Source organism: Choloepus didactylus, chromosome 13 (genome assembly GCF_015220235.1).
Source record: "Choloepus didactylus isolate mChoDid1 chromosome 13, mChoDid1.pri, whole genome shotgun sequence".
In the NCBI taxonomy this organism is placed as follows: domain Eukaryota; kingdom Metazoa; phylum Chordata; class Mammalia; order Pilosa; family Megalonychidae; genus Choloepus; species Choloepus didactylus.
The window spans coordinates 52,448,355-52,465,543 of NC_051319.1; the positions used below are offsets into that span (position 1 = coordinate 52,448,355).

The window sequence follows — 17,189 nt, forward strand, 5'->3', positions numbered from 1 at the left end:
ATGGCATGGTATAGGAAAAATTGTCTTGAGGCAAATTATTAATGGGGCATTTATATTTTTGTTGTATTTTAAAAAATTAAATATTTATAAATTGCTCTGTAAACTATGGAACTATACACATGTAAAGTATCTTTTCTTCTCAGGATCTAAGAAAAGGAAATATGAGAAATAAAAATTAAGATCAACACATTTCATAGTTAATTTTTAAGAATTAATTTTCAAGTGTACTTGTATCTGGTTATGAAAAGAACCTAACACTATCTGAAAAGGGACTTTTTATCTGAAAATCAGGTATAAATTATCTACCGTTTTATATATAACTATGATGTGTTAAGAAAAATAGAAGTGAGTTAAGTGGCAGCTGCTCTAAAATGACACAATTGCTCATTGATAAATATTTTCTTTTCACTGATATACCACAGCACAGTTTCATCTTTAATAGATAATTCTCTAATGTTTCTAAAGTCTTAAGTATTTTTAAAAAGATGTGTATTAATGTAAAATAAGAAATTAACTTTTTTAAAAACATGCTTTCAGCACTTACAAATACAAGTGACAGAATGTTGTCTCCTTCAAAATCATATATTAATTTAAAAGGATGCCATTTTGCAAAGCGTGTTTTGAAACATTTTTGGAATACATGTTGGGAAACATATATGAAAGTGCTTTGGAGTTGTGTCATACTTTCTTTAAAAACTTTTTGAAATAGAGGACTTCTGCTTCTAGGTTGAATGTAGTAGGTAGCCCCAGGTAATCAGTCCCACTCCAGGAATGAGAAAACACTGGATAACTTACAAGTATCTTATTTTTAAAGATAATTGAGAACTGTGGGTACATCAAGGACTGTATTAACTAAAATTTGCAGGAGGAAAGAGCCCTTTCTAGATGAACTAAGATCACTGACAATTTTCTTCCATGGGGATATTTGTTGATTATGGGTACAAAATGATATTCAGCATTGGGGGAAGAAACCATTGGAGGTCTTGACAGACATACTTCAAATGGGAAGTATTTGTATTTAGAGGAGCTATTTCCATTGCTTTGCCAGTTTTCCCTATTGGACATTGAGTCTTACTGTGGTGAAGTAGACTAGGGATAGACTGGAAAGGCAGAATGAAATCCCCTACAATCTCTGTGCTTGGATGTGAAGTTTTACTAAAGGGAAACAAAGATGAGCTGGAAAGGCACAGTAAAATATCCTGCATTCTTGAAATACTTGGGAGACAAAGATCTACTAGAGAGAAGAGATCTTGTCAAACATGTGGCTACTTTTCCTTTCAAGGGCAATGCAGGATTTTGAAGCTGTATAGAGCAGGAAGGTAAGAGCTAGTGAGATGAAGACATGCTATATTTTCAATCTAAAGCCTGGGAAGGACACACTCAAGAACTGGGACAAACCACATGTGAATTTAACTTAAACCTCAACCAGGCCCCAACTCACTTTCAGTTCCTGATTGGATAGAGAAGATTGGACCCCAGTAGTGGAAAGGGCAAACTTTCTGTAATGGAAAATGCCATCATCTTAACTCTCTCTTGTTCTTATGTTTATTTTAATGGCATAGAGTCAAAAGTTAGAGGAAATGCAAAGAAACAGGAAAAGTACTAATAATCAAGAGAACAAATAGACAATAGAAGTAGACCCACAGATGATACAGATGTTGAAGTTAGTAAAAATTATTATAAATATCTTAGGGAAAAAGAGAACATGTAGACAAAATGTATGAAAAGATGGAAAATTTCAACAGAGAATTGGAATCTAAGCAAAAATAGAATCAAATAGACATTCTAGAACAGAGGTATATCTCTGATATTTACTCACTGGGTTGACTTGACAGCTGGTTGAATTACAGTAGAAGACAGAATTAGTGATCTTAAAGAAAGGTCAATAGAAAATATCCAAACTGAAGCACAGTGAGAGAAAAAAATGGAAACAGCAGCACATGAGGGTTATGTGGGACACAGTCAATTCTGCATGCCTGTGTATTTTTGTGTATTTTAAGTCTCAAAAAGGGAGGGAAAGGACTGGCGCTATTGTCAACCACGTAAATAAACTTCAAGTAATAAAAGATAATAAGTACAAAGATGGATATTATATATTGATAAAATGTTCAATCCAGAAAAAATACATAATGATTATAAACATATATGCGCCTCACAACAGAGCCCCAAAATACAAGAAGCAAAAATTGACAGAACTGAAGGGAGAAACAGTTCTATAATAATAATTGGAGACGTCGTATACCACTTTCCATAATTGTCAGAACATCTCGACAGAAGATCAGTAAGGAAATAAAGGACTTGAATAACACTATTAACCAATTAGATCTAATGGACATATGTAGAACACTTCACCCAACAACAGCAGAATACACATTCTTCTCAAGTACATATAGAACATTTTCCATGACAGCCCATATGGTAGGCCACAAATAAAATTTTAATAAATTTAAAAATACTGAAATCATAGAAAGTATTTTCTCAGACCACAGTGGAATAAAGCTAGAAATCAATAACAGAAGGAAAACTGGAAAGTTTACAAATATGTGGAAATTAAACAATACGCTATTAAATAGCCATTGGGTCGAAGAAGAAATTGCAAGGGAAATTAGGAAATATCTTGAGACAAATGAAAATGAAAACCCAACATACCAAAACTTATGGGATGCAGTGAAGGCAGTGCTCAGAGAGAAATTGATAGCTCTAAATGCCTGCATTAAAAAAAAAAAAAAGATCACAAATCAATAACATAACTTCACACCTAAAGAAATTAGATCAAGAAGAGTGAACTAATCCCCAAAGTTATTAGAAGAAAGGAAATAGTAAAGATTAGAGCAGAGGTAAATGAAATAAGAAAATAGAAAAATTATAGGGATAATCAGTAAAACCAAAAGTTGTTTTTTTTAAAAAAAACTGATAAAATCAACAAAACTTCAGCCAGACTGACAAAGAAAAAAGAGAGAGAGAACACCAATAACTTAAATCAGGAATGAAAGTGGAAACATTTCTACTGACCTTACGGAGATAAAAAGAATTATAAGAAGGTACTGTTTTAGTTTTCTGTATGCTAAAACAGATACGATACAATGGGTTGGCTTAACAGAAATTTATTGGTTCATGCTTTCGGAGGCTAAAAGAGGTAAGTATCTTCTCCTGGGGTAAGTATCTTCTGGCAAAGCTTTGGGTTCCTTAGCTTTTCTGTTACATGGCAATGCACATGGCAGTGTCTTCTTTCCCTTCCAGGTTCTGTTGACTTCCAACTCTGCTCTCTATGGCTTTTCTTTCTATGTGCAATTTCCCTTACTTATAAGGACTTTAGCCTTATTAGATTGAGGCACACCCTCATTCTGTTTGGGCATACCTTAACTAATAACATCTTCAAAGGTCCTATTTACTAATGGTTTCAGGCCCACAGGACCAGGGATTACGACCTGAACATGCCTTTTGTGGGGGACATGATTCCATCCCCAACAGGTACTATGAACAATTATATGCCAACAAATTAGAAAACCTGGGTGAAATGGAAAATTCCTTGAAACATACAAATTACTTAATCTGATGCAGGAAGAGGTAGAAAATCTCAACAGAGACATATAACAAGTAAAGAAATTGAATTAATAATTGAAAACCATCCAAGAAGAAAAATCCAGGACCACATGATTTCACTGATAATTTCTACCACACATTTAAAGATTTAATAACAGTCCTCCTCAGACTCTTCCAAAAAATAGAAGAGGAGTGATTACTTCCTAACTCATTCTATGAAACCAGCATTACCCTGATACCAAAGCCAGATAAAGACAGCACACACAAAAAAGAAAATTACAGATCAGTATCCCTTATGAATATAGATGCAAAGAGCCTCAAGAAAATACTGGGAAACAAATCCACCAGCACATTAAAAGAATTATGTACTGGGACCAAGTCAGATTTATTCCAGGAATGAAAGAATGGTTCGATGTAAGAAAATCAGTTAATGTAATACACCACATTAATAGAATAAAGAAAAAAACCCACATAATCATATTCATTGATTAAAAAAGGGGGGAGGGGGGCGGCATTTGGTAAAATCCAGCATCCTTTCATGATAAAAACACTCAGAAAAAAAATAAGGAATAAAAGGACACTTTCTCAACATGATAAAGGCATTTATGAAATACCACCAGCTATACTCAATGGTGAAAGACTGAAAGCTTTCCCCTTAACATCAGGAACAAGACAAGGATGTGGTGCTGTCATCACTTATTCAACATTGTACTATAAGTTCTAACCAAAGCAATCAGGCTAGAAAAAGAAATAAAAGCCATCTGAATTGGAAAGGAAGCAGTGAAATTATCCCTATTCACAGATGATCCTGTATATAGAAAGTTCCAAAGAATCCACAAGAAATCCCCTAGAATTAAAAATGAATTCAGCACCCCTACATGGGACCTGATTCCCAAGGGTGTAAATCTCCCTGGCAACACAGGATATGACTCCCAGGGATGAACCTGGTCCTCGCATCGTGGGATTAAGAACGTCTTCTTGACCAAAAGGGGGAAGCGGAATGAAACAAAATGAAGTTTCAATGGCTGAGAGATTTCAGATGGAGTCGAGAGGTCATGCTGGTGGGCATTCTAATGTACTATATAGATATCTCTTTCTAGGTTTTAGTGAATTGGAATAGTTAGAAGTAAATACCTGAAACTACCAAACTCCAACCCAGTGGCCTTGATTCTTGAAGACAGATGTATAACTGTGTAGCTTACAAGGGATAGCAGTATGATGGTGAAAACCTTGTGAATCACACTCCCTTTACCCAGTATATGGGTGGATGAGTACAAAAATGGGGACAAGGACTAAATGAAGATTGGGGTGGGATGGGGGGAGGATTTGGATGTTCTTTTTTACTTTTGTTTTTCATTCTTATTTTTATTCTTTATGGTGTAAAGAAAATGTTCAAAAATGGATTGGGGTGATGAATGCACAATTATATGATGGTACTGTGAATAGTTGATTGTATACCATGGATGATTTTATGGTATGTGAATATATCTCAATAAAACTGAATTTTAAAAAATGAATTCAGCAAAGTTTCAGGGCACAAAGTAAACACACAGAAGTCACTTGGAGTTCTGTACACCGATAATGAACACTGAAAGGATATCAAGAAAACAGTTCCATTTACAATAGCATCTAAAAGATTAAAATACCTAGACATAAATTTAGCCAAGGAGCTGACTTACACAACTGAAACTACGAAACATTGCTGAAAGAAATTAAGACTTAAACAAATGAAAAGGCATTCCGTATTTATGGATTAGGAGACTTACTAATGTAAAAATGTCAATACTTAGTGAAATAAGCCCTGCACAAAGGAACAAATATGGTATGTGCTCATTGATAAGAAATAATTAGAATAAGCAAATTTATTGCCAGAAACTAGAATCCAGGTTACCACAGGCCAGGTTGAGGATAGGGAATGGGGGAGTTAATGCTTAATTGGTACAAAATTTCTTTTTGGGGTGATGGAAAATTTCTGGTAATGGATAGTGGTGATGGTAACACATACATTGTGAGTATAATTAACAGCACTGTTCTAGTTTGCTAATGCTGCCAGAATGCAAAACACGAGAAATGGATTGGCTTTTATAAAGGAGGTTTATTTCGTTACAGAGTTACAGCCTTAAGGCCATAAAGTGTCCAAGGTAAGTCGTCAATAATCGGGTACCTTCGCTGTAGGATGGCCAGTGGTGTCTGGAAAACCTCTGTTAGCTGGGAAGGCTCGTAGCTGGCATCTGCTCCAGAGTTCTGGTTGCAAAATGGCTTTCTCCCAAGATGTTCCTCTCTAGGCTGCAGTTCCTCAAAAATGTTACTCTTAGTTGCTTTTGGGGCGTTTTTCCTCTGTTAGCTTCTCCGGAGCAAAAGTCTGCTTTGAACAGCCGTCTTCAAACTGTCTCTTATCTGCAGCTCCTCTCTCAGCTCCTGTGCATTCTTGGAAGTGTCCCTCTTTGACTGTAGCAAGCTTGCTCCTTCTGTCTGAACTTATATAGTGCTCCAGTAAACTAATCAGGGCCCATGCTAAATGAGCGGGGTCACACCTCCATGGAAATTATCCAATGAAAGATCTCGCCTACAGTTGAGTGATCACATCTCCACGGAAACATCCAATCAAAAGTCTCCAACCCAATCAACACCAATATGTTTCCTCCCCACAGAAGACTGCATCGAAGATATGGTGTTTTGGGGGACATAATACATCCAAACCAGCACAAGCACTGAATTATATATTTGAATGTGGTTAAAAGGGGAATTATTAGGTTGTATGTATGTTACTAGATTAAAAATATTAAAAAAAAAAACTGTAGCACTATATAAGACAGTGAACCCTAATGTAAAATAAGGACTATAGTTAATTGTATAATTCTAATAATATTCTTTAAACAATTGTAATAGAGACACCACAGTAATACAAAATGTTAGAATGGGGGGGGGTATAAGAGAACTTTGTATATCCTGCATCATCTTTCTGTAAACTTTAAACTTTTCTAATTAAAAAAAAAATTAAAAAAATTTGTACTCAAAGAACATTATCAAGAAATAAAAAGACAGCCTACAAAATGGAGAAAATATTCGGACACTATATATCTAATAAAGGCTTAATGTCTAGTATATATAAAGATCTCCCACAACTCAACAACAAAAACACAAATGACCAATTTAAAAGTGGGCCAAAGATTTTAATAGACATTTCTCCTAAGAAGATACTCAAATGGCCAATAAATATATGAAAAGATGCTCAACATCGTTAGCCATTAGGGAAATGCAAATCAGAACCTCAATAAGAAACCATTCACATCAACTAGAATGGCTACTATTTAAAAAAAAATGGAAAATATTAAGTATTGGAGAGGATGTGGGAAAATTGGAATATTTGTTCATTGGTGGGAATTTAAAATGGTATAGCCACTGTGAAGGACATTTTGTCAGTTTGTCAGAAAATTATGTATAGAATACCTTATTTCTGGGCAATTCCACTCCTAGGTATATACCCCAAAGAGTTGAAAGCAAAAACTCAAACAGATATTTACATACTGATGTGGCATTATTGACAATTGCGAATAGATGAAGCATCCCAAGTGTCTATCAACTAATGAATGTATAAACAAAAGGTGTATATGAATGGATAAACAAAATGTGGTATATATGTACAATGGGATATTATTCAGCCATAAAAAGGAATGATGTTCTGATACATGTGGCAATATGGATGAACCTTGAAGACATCATGTTGAATGAAATAAGCAAGACATTAAAGGACAAATATTTTATGATTTCTTTTATATGAAATACTTAAGAGTAAGCAAATTTGTAGAGACAGAGAACAGAATAGTGATTATCAGGGGTGGTGGGCAAGGAAGAATGGGGAGATATTGCAAAGTTAGCATGAGTTTTGGTTTGGAATAATGATAATTGTCTAGAAATAAAGAGTGGTGAAAGTTATAGAGTATTGTTAGTGTATTTACCATCAAAGAATTGTCTACTTAAAATGGTTAAATGATTTTTATGTTATGTATATTTTATCACAATTAAAAATAAATTTCTTTAAAAAGGGGATAGTGGGAGAGAATGGGTCAAAAGCAATAGCTGAAGAGATTCTGGCAGAAAATTAATATATCCTACTTGATGTAAAGTTATTAAGACAGTGTGATAATTGGACTAATGGACTAAAAGAACAGAGTCCAGAAATATACCCACACACATACAGTCACCTGATTTATGATTAAGGCATCCCTGCAAACCAGGAAAGAATGGTCTGTTCAGTAAATAACTGGGGACAATTGGATATCTGTATGAAAAAAGAACCCAGAGCCCTACTTTGAATCACATGAAAAAATTATTTTGAGATGGATTGTAGACCTAAATGTGAAAGACAGGCAGTAGAACTTAGGGAAGAAAACATAGGGAAGACGGTCAATAAAAATTTCTTAAACAGAATACCACAAGCACTAACCATAAAAGGGAAAAGTTTTTGATAAATTGCACTTCATTAAATTAAGAACTTTTTCTCATCAGAAGACCCCATTTTGTTGCTGGAAGAAAACATAAGAGCAAGTTTTGTGACCTTCGAGTAGGCAAGATTTCTTGAGACCTATAAAGGACTAAACATAAAAGAAACAAATGGTAAAATAGACTTCATCAAAATTAAAATCTATGTTTATCAAAAGATAAACATAAATTAAAATCTGTGTTTATCGAAAGATTTCATTAAGAAAAGGAAAAGGGAGAAACTATTTGCAATACAAGTTGTGATGAAGAACTTGATTCAGAATATTGTATATAAAGAATTCCTCCAAACCAGTGTCAGAAAGACAGTCCAATTTTTAAAATATGCACCAAGAAGGACTTGAAAAGATAATCACAGGGGAGGGTAAATGGCCAATAAGTACATAAAAAGGTGTTCCTCATCATTCATCAGGAAAATGCAAATATCATTTCATTCCTCGGATGACTAATATTTGAACAACCAAAAGTTGGCAAGACTGCGGAGTGCTGGAACAATTATACATTGCTAGTAGAAACATAAAATGGTACAACCACTTTGGCAAACTGTTCATCATTTTCCTTTAAAGTTATACCCTATTCAGCTCCAAGATATGTGCTTAAGAGAAGTCAGTGCATATGTCCACAGCAAAATCTTTCATAATAGCTCCCAAACTAAAAACAACCCATTGAGAGGAGAAACAGTAAGTAAATTGGGTGTATTCATATAGTAGACTACTTCACAGCATTGAAAAATAATGAATGGATGCATGAGACAGTGTGGATGAATCTCATGGATACTATGTTGAACTAAAAAATGTGAGGCCCAAAATTCTGTGTATGGTGGAACCTAGAATAGGAAATGAGATCCCGTTATTCTGTACAGGTTCATATAATGCCCCAATAAATTCCAGAGTATTTCAGGCAGAAAGTAAAAAATTATTTGTAAAGTCCCCTTGAGGGACTGAGGAAAAATGTGGAAATATTAAACATCCCCACCTGGGGAACTCCAGATATTCTCACAAGCATTAGGAACTCCCAATTTAATAAGCCAAGCACTTGATCTTGGGGCTTACCCTTATGAAACTCACTCATGCAAAGGAGAAGCTAAGCCTACTTTTAAGTATGCCTAGGAGTCACTCCTGGAGAACCACTTTTGTTGCTCAGATGTGACCTCTCTCTCTCAGTTAACTCTACAGATAAACTCACTACCCTCCCCAGCCATGTGGGACATGACTCCCAGGGATGAGCCTGCCCCTGCCATCATGGAATTGAGACTGCTTTCTTGACCAACAAGGGTAAAGAAATGGAACAAAATAAAGTTCCAGTGGCTACGAGATTTCAAATAGAGTCAAGAGTCATTCTGGAGGTTATTCTTATGTGTTATATAGATAATCCTTTTTAGTTTCGAGTGTAATAGAATACATAGAAGGAAATACCTTGATTCTTGGTGATGGTTTTATAAGTATATACTTTTTATGGGGTGACCGTTTGATTGTGAAAAACTTGTGACTGCCACTTCCTCTATCCAGTGTGTGGGCAGATAAGTAATAAAATAAATACAAAAATGAATGAATGAATGAATGAATAAAAGGGGGGTAAGGGGAATGGGATATTTTGGGTGTTCTTTTTTATTTTTATTTTCATTTTTTTTTAAGTAACGAAAATGTTCCAAAATGATTGTGGTGATGAATGCACAACTATATGATAATACTGTGAACCATTAATTGTATTCTTTGAATGGATTATTGTTGTGTGAATATATTTCAAAATTGCATTAAAGAAACAAAGACTATGTATAGTATGATTCCATTTACATGAAGTTTAAGAACATGTCCAATAATTTGTAAAGAATAGTGTTTACCTCTGGGGAGTAAATATTGATTGCTGAGAGAAAAGAAGGAGCTTCAGTGGTGCTGGAAATGTTCTGTGTTCACCTGGGTGGTGCTTACATAGGTGTAAAAATTTGTTGAGTACATAAGATGAGTGCACTTTGTGTATGTTGTACCTCAGTGAAAACAACATTTGAGGTTATAATTTGCATTAAGGAATAGCCAAAAATTATTCACAGTGAAGTAGTGAGAATCTGGGTCATACTGTGATTTAGTTCCCTGGCTGCTAAAACAAACACCATGCAATGCATTGGCTTAAACAACAGGAAAATATTGGCTCATGGTTTTGAGGCGAGGAGAAATCCAAAATCAAGGTGTCATCAAGGCAATGCTTTCTCCCAGAAAATTGTGGTGTTCTAAGGCTGCTGCCAGCAATCCTTGGTCCTTGGCCTTTCTGTCACATGGGAGTGCACATGTTGGCTTCTTGTGTCTTCTATGGGTTCCGTTCACATCAACTTCTTTTCCATGGCTTTTTTTCTATGTATCTGAATTCCATTCTGCTTAATAAGGGTTCCAGTAATAGGATTAAGACCCATCCTGATTTATTTGGGCCACAGATTAACTGAAGTAACCCCATCAGAGGGTCCTGTTTACAATGGGTTCACACCCACAGGAATGTATTAAGATTAAGAACATGTTTTCCAGGGTACATAGCTCTAAGCTGCTATATACTGGATGAGGTTGTCTTGACTGTGGGGTCCATAACTCAAAGAATTTACAAAAATAATTTATGGAAACACATCATTGGAGTAAATTAGTAGCTTTCCAAGGTAACTACTTTGAAAGTCTTAAAAAATTTTTTGAACCCTAAATTGCAATAATTTTATTGGCTTCTATGGTTATAGCTTTTATCAGTAGATATCTAATAATATATACAGAAAGTTTTTAAAATAACTCTTTATTACAAGTTGTGCATATTTACCGTTTTTAAAAATTAGGAAATTTGAACAAACAAAAAGGGAGCTATCTACTTGTTAAATTGTAATTCGAAAGTTATCACCTTTTTGTATATATGTTATATTTCACAATCAGGAAATAACTGAAATTATGGTACTCCAACACAACATTTTTAGGAATTTCCTGTATAATTACTTGTTAAATCTTACTTTGAAAGTTATTACCTTTGTGCGTATATGTTATATTTCGCAATAAGGAAACAACTGAAACTGTGGAACTGTAACACATAATATTCTTTGAAATTTGCTCTTTACTTGTTAAATTGCACTTGAAAAGTTATCACTTCTATTTTATCTGTTATATTACACAATAAAAATATGATTAAAAAAAGAGCTATCAGTATCACCCATTTAAAGTAATGTAATAATGACATCTCTCTGGTGTAACCTTTGATAACAGTTTAATGTATGTTTATTTCTGTTTGCACATTCTGTGTAAGCATGCATTTAAATAGATCATATTTTATAGCTTCCTTTTTAAGCTTAATATATTGTCATCTTTTCATGTCATTAAATATTTTATAATATTTTTATAGCTGCATAGTATTCCACTGTATGGCTAATGCCTTGGTTTCACTTTACTGTTGGTCATCCAAGTTTACGTAGCCTTTTTATTTTTTTTTTGGTGTTATTTTAATTTTTGTTTGTTTATAATTTTTTAAAGATCGTTAATGAGCTATTAGTTTCTTAAAAATTAGGTGTATGTCCTGATATGCCAAGGATTTTTTTCTATTATGATAAAATGTTTTATGTCTTTTTAAAAAATAGTTATTTTGTAATACACATTGTTTAAAAATTAGGAAACAAAATATAAACAAAAAAAATTTTATAATGCCAACCTCCATAGAATACCATTGTGATGACTCCATTTTCAGCATCAGCATTACCCAGAAATTTGTTCAAAATGCAGATTCTTGGCTCCCACCCCGGACTTACTTAATCATCAGTCTCTGTTTTAACAAGCTCTTCAGGTGATTTTTGTGCATGCTAAAATTTGAGAACCACCACTGTAGGCTTTGGAAAAGAATCTTGTATAAAGAGACCTGGTCAGAGCAGTGGTTTTAAAGGATTACTCTGACAGCTTAATATAAGCTAGAACATTTAGGAGATTATTTAATAGTTTAGGTAGGTTTTATAAGAGTTTGAACTGGGATAATGACAGTAGTAATATAAAAGAAGCGGCTGTATGAAACATAATAGAAGTGGAATCAACAGGATTTGATAACTATAGATATGAAAGGGGTGGTGGCTAAAGATGACTCCACGAATTTGAGCCTGGAGGAGAAAGGTAAAGTTAGTATCATTTAACTGAGAGAATAGAAAGCAAACAACAGGCATAAAATGACAATTCAGTTCTAGACATTTAGGTATGAAGTGCTTATCACCCAGAGGTAAAGCATCTATTGGTCAATTGGGGAAGTATGTCTGAAGTTTGCAAGTGAGGTTAGGATTAGAGAAGTTACTTGTTCAATAATTGGTAGTTGTTGAACTGTGGGAGTCAGGAGTATAAGAAGTCAGGATAAAATTAAAGGATCATTGAAGGACTATGAGCTCTAGCAATGGGTGGAAAAATTCAATCTTGAAAAATCACAGGTAGCCTACAGTGATGGTTTTCAAACTTTATGAAAGAGAGGGTGTCCTGAAGTTTATAGTAGACATTTTGGGGTATTCCACATTCATCAAGGGAGGCATCCCTGTGCAAATTTGTTTTCTATCCCACAGACATAATATATTCTGGACATAATATTCTAAATGTGAATACCAGTAATCTTCATGTTCCCACATCTACTTAGCCAAACCTTTCAATATCCAACATGGTCTTCTCTTTGAGGGCCAGACCCTAAGATCTTGTTATTAAGTTGGGGATACTTTTTTTAATGCTTATAATGTGCCTTGACTGTCAGGGTTAACAAGTCAAGTTGTCTTCACTGCATTTACTCACTTTCTGACAGATTTCCTTTTAAACCATTTATGGATCACTTTTCCTAGTGGGGAACACTGCACATACTTACAAGATTAGAAATGTTCAATTCTTGCATTTAGAAACCTAATTGGCCAAAGAAAGGACTATGCTAGGAGCTACAATGGAATGCTTCAGAATATGGAAATGAGTATAAATTAGTATTAAGGAATATGTAGTAAAAGCCAAAGCTCACAAATGTAAGGACAGAAAAACTGTTTTGTTTTGTTTTTGCCAGAAAGTTAGTTTCTAACGTGTACTTTGAGAAAAGTTTTTATCAAAAGAGAGACTTAGAGAACCCAAGATGGCGGCTAGGTAAGACAGGGCAAAAAAACACCTCTGTGAAAAATACTAGATAAAAGCCAGAAAGTGACCGAGAACACCAGTTCCAGCGATGCCCCATTGGACAAGGTCTGCTAAATCCACAGGGACCGTGCATTTGGTAAAAACCAGGAGGCTGCATTCTTTAACAAGTGAGTGAGCCAGCTGAAAGTCCAGTGGCTGTACTGCGGTGTGGGGAAGCCATGGGTTGGCGTTTGGAGATGAACTAGTTCTTTTTTTAAAAAAAAAACCTGGGACTGACTGCAGACACAACAGTGAGAACCGCACAGTGAAGCACGGCAGGAGTGGGCTGTCCCAACGCCTCGTTGTCTGACGTGGAGGATAGCACTTCCCACACGTGCTGCTGATTGTCTCGGTGCCAGGGGAGCAGAGGGGAGCCAAAAGGAGAAAGAAACTGCACCCCTTGCAACCATCTCCTCGGTGGGCTGGGGACACTCCTGACTGGAACCAGACCCGTAGCCCAGAGCCGCACCAAGGGTCCCAGCGTAACGGGGAGTTACGCTGGGACCCTTGGTAGCACCGCACACACGCCACAATATCGGCCATGGACAGTGGCCTTTAGTGCACCCACAGCTAATTGTCCCGAGGCTGGGAAGGCAGAGCTGTGCGAAGAGGGGGAAATTAACATGCCCCATTCAACCATCTTTACAGCAGGCTGGGAATGCCCCTGCACGGCCTGGCGGCCCAGGGCTTCCCTTGAGGGCTGGAGCGCACTTGTGATGTGGCATAGGCTTCCCTCGGCTGGGGTCCTGGAAGAGCACGGCTGAGAAGGGGGACCCTCTCAGAAATCCCAGGGACCCTACGCCAGTGGCAGGGACTTGTGGGTCAGCGGCAGAGATGATCTGTGGTGGGAGTGAGGTGAAGGCTTGGACTCTTGCAAAAGCCTTAAATCTCTGGAAACACCTAGGAGGTTTGATTATTAAAGCTGCCCTGCCTGCTTAATCGTTCAGACATAAGCCCCACATTCAGAACAGACAGCACCACCAACATACCCAAACTTAGTGCACCAAATGTACTCCACAAGAATCAGATCCCCACACACCACAAAGACAAACTTCGGGAGAAGTGACTTGAGGGAATAGGTGACTCATGGACGCCATCTGCTGGTTAGTTAGAGAAAGTCTATGCCACTGAGCTGTAGATCTGACAAATTAGAGATTGATATTTTTTATATCCGGAAAGAACCCTATCAAGTAAAGCAAATGCCAAGAGGCCAAAAACAACAGAAAATCTTAAAGCATATAATAAAACCAGATGATATGGAGAACCCAAACCCAAACACCCAAAAGATCAGAAGAGAGACAGTACTTGGCGCAGTTAATCAAAGAACTAAAACATTGAGAGCATGGCACAGGATATAAAGGACATGAAGAAGAGCATGGCACAGGATATAAAGGACATAAAGAAGACCCTAGAAGAGCATAAAGAAGAAATTGCAAGAGTAAATTAAAAAATGGAAGATCTTATGGAAATAAAAGAAACTGTTGGCCAAATTAATAAGACACTGGATACTCATAATACAAGATTAGAGGAAGTTGAACAATGACTCAGCATCCTCAAGGACCACAGAACAGAAAACAAAGGAATGAAAGAAAGAATAGGGAAAAAAAGTTAAAAAATTGAAATGGATCTCAGGAATATGATAGATAAAATAAAACATCTGAATTTAAGAATCATTGGTGTCCCAGAAGGGGAAGAGAAGGGTAAAGGTCTAGAAAGAGTATTCAAAGAAATTGTTGGGGAAAACATCCCAAACCTTCTAACACAATATAAATACACAAAGCATAAATGCCCAGTGAACTCCAAATAGAATAAATCCAAATAAACCCATTCCAAGACGTATTCTAATCAGACTTTCAAATACTGAAGAGAAGGAGCAAGTTCTGAAAGCAGCAAGAGAAAAGCAATTCACCACATACAAAGGAAACAACATAAGACTAAGTAGTGACTACTCAGCGGCCACCATGGAGGCGAGAAGGCAGTGGCATGACATATTTAAAATTCTGAGAGAGAAAAATTTCCAACCAAGAATACTTTATCCAGCAAAACTCTCCTTCAAATTTGAGGGAGAGCTTAAATTTTTCACAGACAAACAAATGCTGAGAGATTCTGCTAATAAAAGACCTGCCCTACTTCAGATACTAAAGGGAGCCCTACTGACAGAGAAACAAAGAAAGGAGAGAGAGAGAGAAAGAAATTTAACATATATAGAACGTTACATCCCAAATCACCAGGACACACATTCTTCTCTATAGACCATGGATCTTTCTCCAGAATAGACCATATGCTGGGACATAAAACAAGCCTCAATAAATTGTAAAAAAAAATTGAATTTATTCGAAGCACATTCTCTGACCACAGTGGAATACAAACAGAAGTCAGTAACCATCAGAGACTTAGAAAATTCACAAACACCTGGAGGGTAAAAATGAGGGGGAGTTGAAAACATTCCTGGATAATCAAAAGCTGAGGGACTTCATCACTGGTAGATCAGTCCTATAAGAAATGCTAAAGGGAATTGAGTAGGCTGAGAGGAAGGGACACTAAACAATTGACTGAAACTACATGAAGAAATAAAGATTTTCAGTAAAGATCACATGGTCAATATAAATACCAATACTACTGTATTTTTTATTTGTAACTCCACTGTTTACTTCCTACAGGATCTAAAATACATAAACTGTAATGATAAAGCAGTGGTTTTGGACTCAATGTAAAATACATTGACAAGAACTACATAAAGGTGAGGGAATAGAGGAGTATAGGAATACATAATTTAAGTGTCCTATTGAAGTTAAGTTGGTATCAAAGAAAAACAAGATTGTTATAGATTTAAGAGGTTAAATTTAAGCTTCACGGTAAACACAAAGAAAGTGTCAGAGAATATGTCCATAGAGATGAAGGGTAGAGTATGGGTCGTGAGAAGTGGGGGAGGGGCAGTGGGGAGTTAAGAAATGAGTGTAGGGTTGCTGTTTGAGGTGAACGGAAATTTCTAGTAATGGATGGTGGGAAAGAGCATTACAACATTCTAAATGTGATTAATCCCACTAATGGAATGCTAGGGAGGGGGTGGAATGGGAAGATTTAGGCTGTATATACGTTCCCACAATTGAAAAAAATAAAAAAAATAAAAAAGACAGTCTAAATAGATGACAATTGAATGCCAAGGATGAACCTGGATGGGATCGGAGGATGGAGGACAGGAGACTCAAAGGGACACAGTTGAGACATAAGGAAAAGGAAATATAGAATGTAAGCTTTGTATCATTGTTGAATCTCTTGTACTTCTTAGCTGTGCTTAATGGGATTGCATAAAAGAATGTTCTTGTTCATGGGAAGTGTATATGTGAATTATAATGTTTGTTCAAGGATGTGTGCGGCTAGCTCTCATACGGTCAGAAGACAGAGCAATAGATGATGGATGATAGGGAGGGAGGGAGGGTGGGAAAGAAATAGCGATGTGACAGCATGTTAAAGTTGGTGGATTGGGGTATCGGTGGAGGGGGGTTGTGGTATGCTGGAGTTCTGTGTATGGGGTTTATATTGTTTTTGCAACTGTTCCTGTAAGTTTGAATTTATTTCAAAATAAAATGAAAAACAAAAACAAAAACACAAAAACGACAGACTTAGATGGAAAAGAAAATAAAGGACTTAAATGGAAAAAGAGATAATGGCACCAAAATTCAGGAAGCAGTGAGCATATGGTCATTGGAATATCTGCTGAATGTAAATCAGTACATAAGTGAAGTATGCTTAAATTTGGTGTAGAAAATTTGAGTATTTATTAATTTGTTAAATAAAACAGTGGATTATATTGTTATGTGTTTGGTGTTTTTCATGGTCGTATCGATGCAAGCTTAAGAGACCTGGATTTTAATACATAACTAACTTCTGTGGACTGGGCAAGTCTGTGAGTCTAAGTTAGTTTATCTGAAAAGTGGAAATAATCCACCAGTTATATTATTCTAAAAGTTAGAGATATTTTAGATTATTCTCTAGAGAATCTAGCACTGAGGCTCC

At 36.0% G+C, this 17,189-nt stretch overlaps 1 protein-coding gene across 9 annotated transcripts in view; it reads left to right on the top strand.

The window, feature by feature from the left end:
• APC (APC regulator of WNT signaling pathway) overlaps window positions 1-17,189 on the top strand; it is a 206,889-nt gene that overhangs the window by 91,827 nt on the left and 97,873 nt on the right. The gene's annotated exons all lie outside the window — the stretch shown is intronic.